Source organism: Chiloscyllium punctatum, chromosome 7 (assembly GCF_047496795.1).
Source record: "Chiloscyllium punctatum isolate Juve2018m chromosome 7, sChiPun1.3, whole genome shotgun sequence".
NCBI classification, from domain to species: Eukaryota; Metazoa; Chordata; class Chondrichthyes; order Orectolobiformes; family Hemiscylliidae; genus Chiloscyllium; species Chiloscyllium punctatum.
Window position 1 is genome coordinate 75,630,533 of NC_092745.1, and position 7,439 is coordinate 75,637,971.

The window sequence follows — 7,439 nt, forward strand, 5'->3', positions numbered from 1 at the left end:
CTCAGCTGTTGTTACCTGGTTTATAATGAAAATCCATGCCATTACCTCTGTTTTCCTTTACAATAATGCTGGTCTGACCTAAGAATTTCCAGTATTTTCTGCTTTTATTTCAAATTCTAAACATTTCCATTATTTTGCTTTTCCACGATAGCATTTAAACAGGTAATTTCAGATATGTGCACTTGCCTATTTAAATATCCAGCCATCTGCATTTTATTAAATTGTCTTTTGTTAACAAATACATATTTACCATATAAGCAAACACTTACATAATGGTTATTTACATTTTTATAAATGTTAGGAATACAATTAAGGGTATATTAATATGGCAAAATATGCATTCCCTGTTTTCTTTAAGCGAGACAACCACAATTTTGAAACTCGATAATATGGTTCCACTGAATAAAATGTGCTTAGGTACATTAATCAGAAATGTAAACATATCCTTTATGCATGGGCTGGAATGTATAACATATTGCAGAGTTTTTTTAAAAAACATACTCCGTGTACAGGTTTAATTTGTGTGAAGGGTTACTTCAAATCCTTATAACATTGTGTACAGTTGTGTTTTAGAAACTGTTTTGCCTGTAAAAACTCATACATATTATTAATGTTGACATTTTATTCATCCAAAAAAATAAGTAACTAGATGAATATTACAGGTGACTTGTGTTCATCAAAATGTTATGTTTGTTTGGAAGAGGGAATAATTACATATCAATTTTTTTTCTTGCAGAGGCCAGAGACTGTGAAATTATGATCCCTTGTGAAACAATTTATGTGGTAGTGTTGTGTATTTGTGAACTAGCCTGTTCCTGTTCTCCTTGCTTTAGTGTAGAGCATAAATGTTTATTTTCCATTTTGCTATGCTTTGCCACAAAACCCTCACTGGTGGGTTAATGCCAGAGTTTCGTGGAGGAACGATCTTTTACCCCATGAATATAAAATAAGTCATTGGTCCTTCTCTTTAACATACTAATGAATTTTGATTTTCAATATAAAATCAGAGAAAATGGCATGAATGTAATTGAAACTTCTCCTTGAATGTAAATGGAAAAAATAGTCAGGATGTAAATGGAATTGTGATGCTTTGTGCTGCAATCATAATATCACCATAGGACTGAGACATATTTGGTGTTAAAAACAAAGGCACACTTATGTTTTATTTTGTTAGTCACATGTCTGACACACAAGCAAATCAGCACTGTTTTGGAACCTCTAATTCAAAGACTCTATATTCACCCATATTCACTCTATTTAACAGTGCACAGTTTTAAAAACTATGTCACTTTTGTGAATCAAAAAGTCAGGTTCACACTTGCAACAGTGGGAGTTAAAGGACACTGATGAAACCTTTCAATATATATGAAATACATCTTTTTCCATCCAAGGTAAACTCTTTCAGCAGGTGTCATTCCTCATCTCAGATTTTGCTTAATCAATGTTCTCATGTAAATTGCTTTGTGCTGAGAGACTAACCCACTGTCCAAGATATACTCAGTGACAGATTGGAGTAGTCTAGAGCTCTTCTTTGCTGCAGTACATCCTTTCAATCATATTTGTCTAACAGTTTTGCCTTGGAGGACACATAAATTGGAGGAAAAATTTAAGTTGTAGGCCTTGGAATCTTTAATCATGAAGAATAACTGTTTTGTGCACAAATCACTGATCTCAATCGCAGAAAGCCATTAGTGTCAGAAGGACAGCTTCAAGTCGTTAGTGGTTTCTAGCACAGATCATTTTCCCGATTCCCCGGTGACTGGAGCAGCTTTTATAATTACACATGATTACTTCATCAGCAGCAGTTCTTTGGCAGAGTCCAATTCTTCCCATTAAATAGGTTCATGAGAGCTTTCATTCTGTTCAGGATATTTAGCATTGTGTTACTAAATCACTGATACATCAGATACATATAATGGATCATCAGAACTTTATTTGCCTATCCCAATAGGACTGTAAAGAAAAAAACTTGAGGCCAATTTAGGAAACATTATGGAGAGGTGCTTTCTTGTTGACCTAACCCATCAAGGAAAATTCAATGAGATTTCAATAATCCGTGTTTTTTTAAAATCCTAGCTAGCCTTAAAGCTTCTATTTGTAAACTAGAATCTCCCTCCTACTTTAGCAATATCTCCAAGTATCTGATGGCTCTATAGATGTTGTTTCCTAAATCTAACCTAATTCTTTCCCAAGACATTCATCTACATATTTCCATGTCACAAGCAATGTACTCAAATAGAGAGGAAGCGTTTCCAAAGATTTTAAGACACTATTTCTGGAATATAAATACCTCCCTATAGCTCAAGAATCCTCGCAATTAACTCAGCCTAAGACTGTGTTTGGTTTGTTTTTTTCTTGAATATCCTTGCTGTGAGTTTGGACCAACATTGGATACATTATTTAAGCCTAGCCATTGAAAATCATTGTACACTGCAGAGGTATGTACTATTATGTTGCAATGCCCTGGAATTCCAAATCAAAACTTTGTCGTCCCAATAACCTCAGCACACAGCTTTGTAAAGAAAATTGTATCAGCTGAATCCATATTTATTTCTTGATCTATTAGTGGGTGGAAATAGACACTGATTTTGAACCCAAGTTGTAGGTTCCTTCAAGAGCATCTTTGATCTGACAGTGTTATGTAATGACACTGCTTGCAAATAGATAGTTTCCCAAAATCAAACCATGCCCCAAATTCCTTTATATCTGGTCATAAACTCTTCTACTGTATAGTAATGGTGGAAGCATAGGATATACAAACATATGTGTATGACTCTATATCACATACAAATTAAGACCAGGAGGAGGAGGTTTGGCCCCTTCTATCCAGGTCTGCCATTCATTAAAATCATAGCTAATCTAATTATGGTCTCAACTACCTACCTCCAATACCTTCAAGAATCTATCTCTGCCTTAGAAAATATTAAAATTATTCTGCCTCAACCACTCTCTGAGCAAGAGAGTTCCAAAGGATCACAACCCCCTGAGAGAAAAGAAATCTCACCTCCATTATAAATGGATGACTCCTTATTTTTAAATACTGCCCTCTAACTCTAGTCTCCCCATAAGAGTGGATATCCTTCCAGCACCCACATTGTCAAATCCCCTCAGGATCTTGTATATTTCAATAATATCTCATTCTTCTAAACTCTAGTAGATACAGGTCCCGCCTGTCCAAAGACTTACCTCATAATAAACCCCTATACCAGATACCAGCCAGGTAAACCTTCCACTTGGTTGATATGAGATAGAAAAACAGATGTGTCTCATGAAAAGAAAGCTCCAATCTCTGACTTCCAACTATCACACTACTGATATTACAAAACAGGAGTCTAATCTTTACAGAGAATTCCTATACATTCATCATAGGGTAATCACGAAAAGAAATTGAAGATGTTGTCCTCACTGCATCAGATGAAATAGAGAGCGGGGGGAAGAGAGCCCTTCATGATAATACCAAATGATGTTTTATGCATTAAGCACATTGCCATCAGCATTCAAATGCAAGACTTAAATCAAATCTCTTGAAGTCCTACCATTCAATCATATTGAATAATGGAAATTTACATGGAGTTACTCTTCAGAGTGCCTCTGAAATGTGTATAACCAGACAAAAAAGGGAGCGATCTGACAGTATGTAAACCTACTCAACAGAAACAGCTGGTGTCCATACTAGTCTATCGTCAATAGTTTGTCTCACATGAAAATAAAATTGAAATGTCGCTCATCTGCTACATTGACATAGGAGATTCTGAAGCTGCAGTTTTCACACCAGCATAATTACTAGTCTGGGTAGGACACTTGCAAATGGGTGCCTTCACTGACATGCGACCTTGTCAACTTGATCACTTGCCACTGGAAGTATTGTCACTGTGGTCCAGAAAGGGTCCATATGACCAGCAGATCTCTCAAAGTGACTCCTGTGACACACATGTAGATATTTTAATGAGCAGCTGCATTACCTATCTTGGCTTAACTCCCAAGACCTACACAGATTAATAGCACTGGAGACAAAGATTTTTTTCTGTATGCATTGAGAATTTCCTCATTCATTCTCTGATTTGCCACTATAACTTGAATGGAAACCCAAGATAGATATGCAAATAAGATTTATGCCAATTTTCCTCGATTTACAGCAATAGATTTGAACAATTTCCACAAGCTCCAATGAAAATGTAAATGATAGTGTTAATTGTTTTACAGTTAGTACAATTTATTGAATGATTTGCATTTTACATACCATCTCTATTATAACCCAAAAGGGATGACTAAAAGGTGATGAAGTATAGTTCATTCTCTCCTTCGTAATAGCAGTAGCCAACTACACCTCATCACAAAGATTACCTGACTCATAGCAGAGAAGAAATCAAACCATCACGATTACTAGTCTGGGTAGGACACTTGCAGAACCATTGGACAACAACTCACAGTCAAAGGAGGAAGCTACTTTCTGAAAAGGTTAATATCATATTGCTGTTATCACTGATTTTATTTTCTCAAATGGATCTTGGCTTCACAATTTTCTTGTATTGTTGCCTGCATGATCACGAAATGTTTACAAAAGATTTCTATGTGCATTTTTTTTCCAAATGTCTCTGCAGCCTTTAAAATACTTGAAACCGATTTATGAAAACACATTGAAATCAAAGGGCCAGGTTTACCCGGTGGCAGGAATCCAACCACGAGTTGCATCTCTATTGAGTGAATACAACCTTGTTTCCAGATTATGTATCAAACTGATAATATCTATTGCATTAAGTTAAAGAAATCAAATCACCACTAAAATGAAGGCACATTTCAAAACTTTATTTTTCTTCTGCCAAATGTTTAAAAAACTAACAAATGATTTATATGTTCAGCATGCCTCTGTTGTAATGATTGTAGTGTGCAGCACAAGAAACCAATCACAAAAACAGGTTTGTATTAATAAACTATACATCTGAGTTTGTTTCAAATTCTATTTGGCTGAATTTTTCATTTTTTTGACTGAGTCCAAGTTGTCTCAAGTGTTTTGAAGGGAATTCTTCTGTGAGGCCAATTGGGGTTTCTTCCCAGATCTTATCAAACTCAATTAACTACCTATCCTACCCCATGATGTCCATCTTACCACTTGCTATTCTCAAAACAACTCACCATTTAGCAGATATTACTGGACTTCACTAATATGACTTGCACCCATGTCATCTTTAAAAGCCTGCTGTGTTTCTCTGGGTGCATAGTCAGTCTGGAGCTGCCCTGCATGGCTCCAGATGTAGCACACCAAGAAAATTGGCATCCTGCTGTGTAGCAGCAGCCTAAACATTCTGCTGGTTGAGGTGGTGCTTGAAGACCAGTAGTGGAGGTCATAACACGAGAACATGCTAGCCTGTTTCGAGGTTACCATCTGGTCTAAAGCAGTGTCAGCCACCTGGAGGGAAGTACAATATTGTAGCACCATTGAAGAAGCAAGATAAATGAACTTTTCCATTCTGCCAGTATAAATGCCACCCATCTTCTGTGCAATACCTTTTAAATGGAGGGGACCCTGATTCTGACTGCCTCAAGCAGCTGACTGATGTTTTTCTTAGCCTCTGCATTCGTATCAGAAATTGCAGTTGACTCACCATGATGGACTGTCTGAGCAAAGGCTATCCCTTTGAGTTGACTGAGGCTGCTGACAACTATGGCAAGCCTCTTGGCTGTGTCTGCATTAAACAATAATTCAAAACAGATGTAATATGAGCTTGGTATCTCTGACTGAGGGGCAAAGTGCAAAAAGGCAAGACAAAGTGATGCAAGACAGAGATACCGTAAGCATCCAGGAAGGGTTAGAGTGAATGTGTGCAGTGAAGAGCTTGGCAATGCAGTCTGGTCCAGTCCCATAACTTGGGTGCATGTCCCTAAGCACACAGTGTTCTTGCTGCTGCATTGCACTAACAGATGCTGGTGCAGCACTGAGGTGCAGAAACATCTTCATATGGATCAGGAATGTGCCATGAGAGTTTTAGAGGCTGGCAGATGCCAATGCCCATAGATATGGGGTGCATGCAGTGACCGTGGTGCTTGCCCTAACGTACTGATGTCTGGTGTCCAATATGGATGTCCTTTGAAGCAAGCACCAAGCCAAATTCAACAGGTACCCTCTAGTTTCCATTTCAAATTTTATTGACACCTAGCTTGTTTGAAGAATTTGGTTAGATAGAGTGCTGAACATTAATGAGGTGAGTTAAGGCATCCAAAAGGCATTAAAAAGCAATAATGGGGGGGTGGGGGGGATGGGGGTGGTGGGGGTGGGGGGGGTTGGGGGGGGGTGGGGTTGGGGGGGGGTGGGGTGGGGGGGTGGGGGGGGTGGGGTGGGGGGGTGGGGGGGTGGTGGTGGGGAGGGTGGGGTCAGGGGGGGTGGGGGGGGGTGGGGGGGTGGTGGTGGGGAGGGTGGTGGGGGTGGTGGTGGGGGGGGTGGGGGGGTGTGGGGGGTGGGGGGGTGGGGGGGGTGGGGTGGTGGTGGGTGGGGGTGGTGGTGGGGTGGGTTGGGGTGTTCACATCTATAATGTGAACACTCAAGCTGTCACTACTTATTTCCTCAATTTCCCTACCTTCTATGTCTTTCTTCACAATAAATACAAAAGTGAAGTAGTCATTTAGTATCTCACCCACCTCCTGTGGTTCCAGAGAGACTACCTCATTGATCTCTAAGGAACCCCATTCTCTCCCCAGTTACTCTTTTGCCCTTAATGTAGCATAGACTCTCTTAGGATTCTCTTTAACCTTATTTACCAAAGCTATGTTTTATCCTTTTCTTGCCCTCCTGCTTACCCTTTTAAGTGTACTCCAAATCCCAGGGATTCACATGATCCCAATTGTCTATACCTAATATATGCCTCCTTTTTCTTGAAGAAAGCCTAAATACCTTTAGTTACTCAATGTTTCCTATACCTACTAACCTTGACCTTCACTTTTTATGACAGTCTATGACCTAGAGGATTGAATGTTGGATGAGCAGAAACAGTCTTAATTGGTTTGAATTGTTTTCTGATTCAGGAGAGAACTGAAGGATGTGACTTTCTGGGAGGACAAAAATTTCAAGTGGTTTGACCAGATCCTAACTTGAATGAAAGGAACTGGAATATAGAATGAGTTTTCATGGAAACAATATCTAAATAATTGGAGAGGTGGAGGTTGTTGTTGATGGTGGTGAGTAGATGTTGTCCTGCATTCTTCTCAAGCTTTCATTTTTCTCTCAATTAGCTTCTCAAGTGAAAGAAAACTGAACATAAATGGAAAGCTTGAAACTAAGCCAATGTAAGGCTTTTATACATCAAACAGCACTGAAAGTTTTGAAAAGCTTAAAATCCATTCTGGAAGATTCTGCATCACAAATTGAATTTATTATTAAGGCACTGTTGTGTAAAAGATTTATAACTTTTTTTTATCAGTCTGACAAAAAGCACATTCAAAACTTA

The 7,439-nt window shown here is 38.7% G+C and overlaps 1 protein-coding gene across 2 annotated transcripts in view; it reads left to right on the forward strand.

The window, feature by feature from the left end:
* The window catches only part of lepr (leptin receptor), a 117,236-nt gene extending 116,461 nt beyond the window's left edge, over nt 1–775 (forward strand). For both annotated transcript variants that reach the window (XR_011961130.1, XR_011961129.1), the window contains exon 20: nt 737–775. The gene's annotated coding sequence lies outside the window, so the exon portion shown is untranslated. The remainder of the gene's footprint in view (nt 1–736) is intronic.
* The last annotated feature ends 6,664 nt before the right edge of the window (nt 776–7,439 follow it).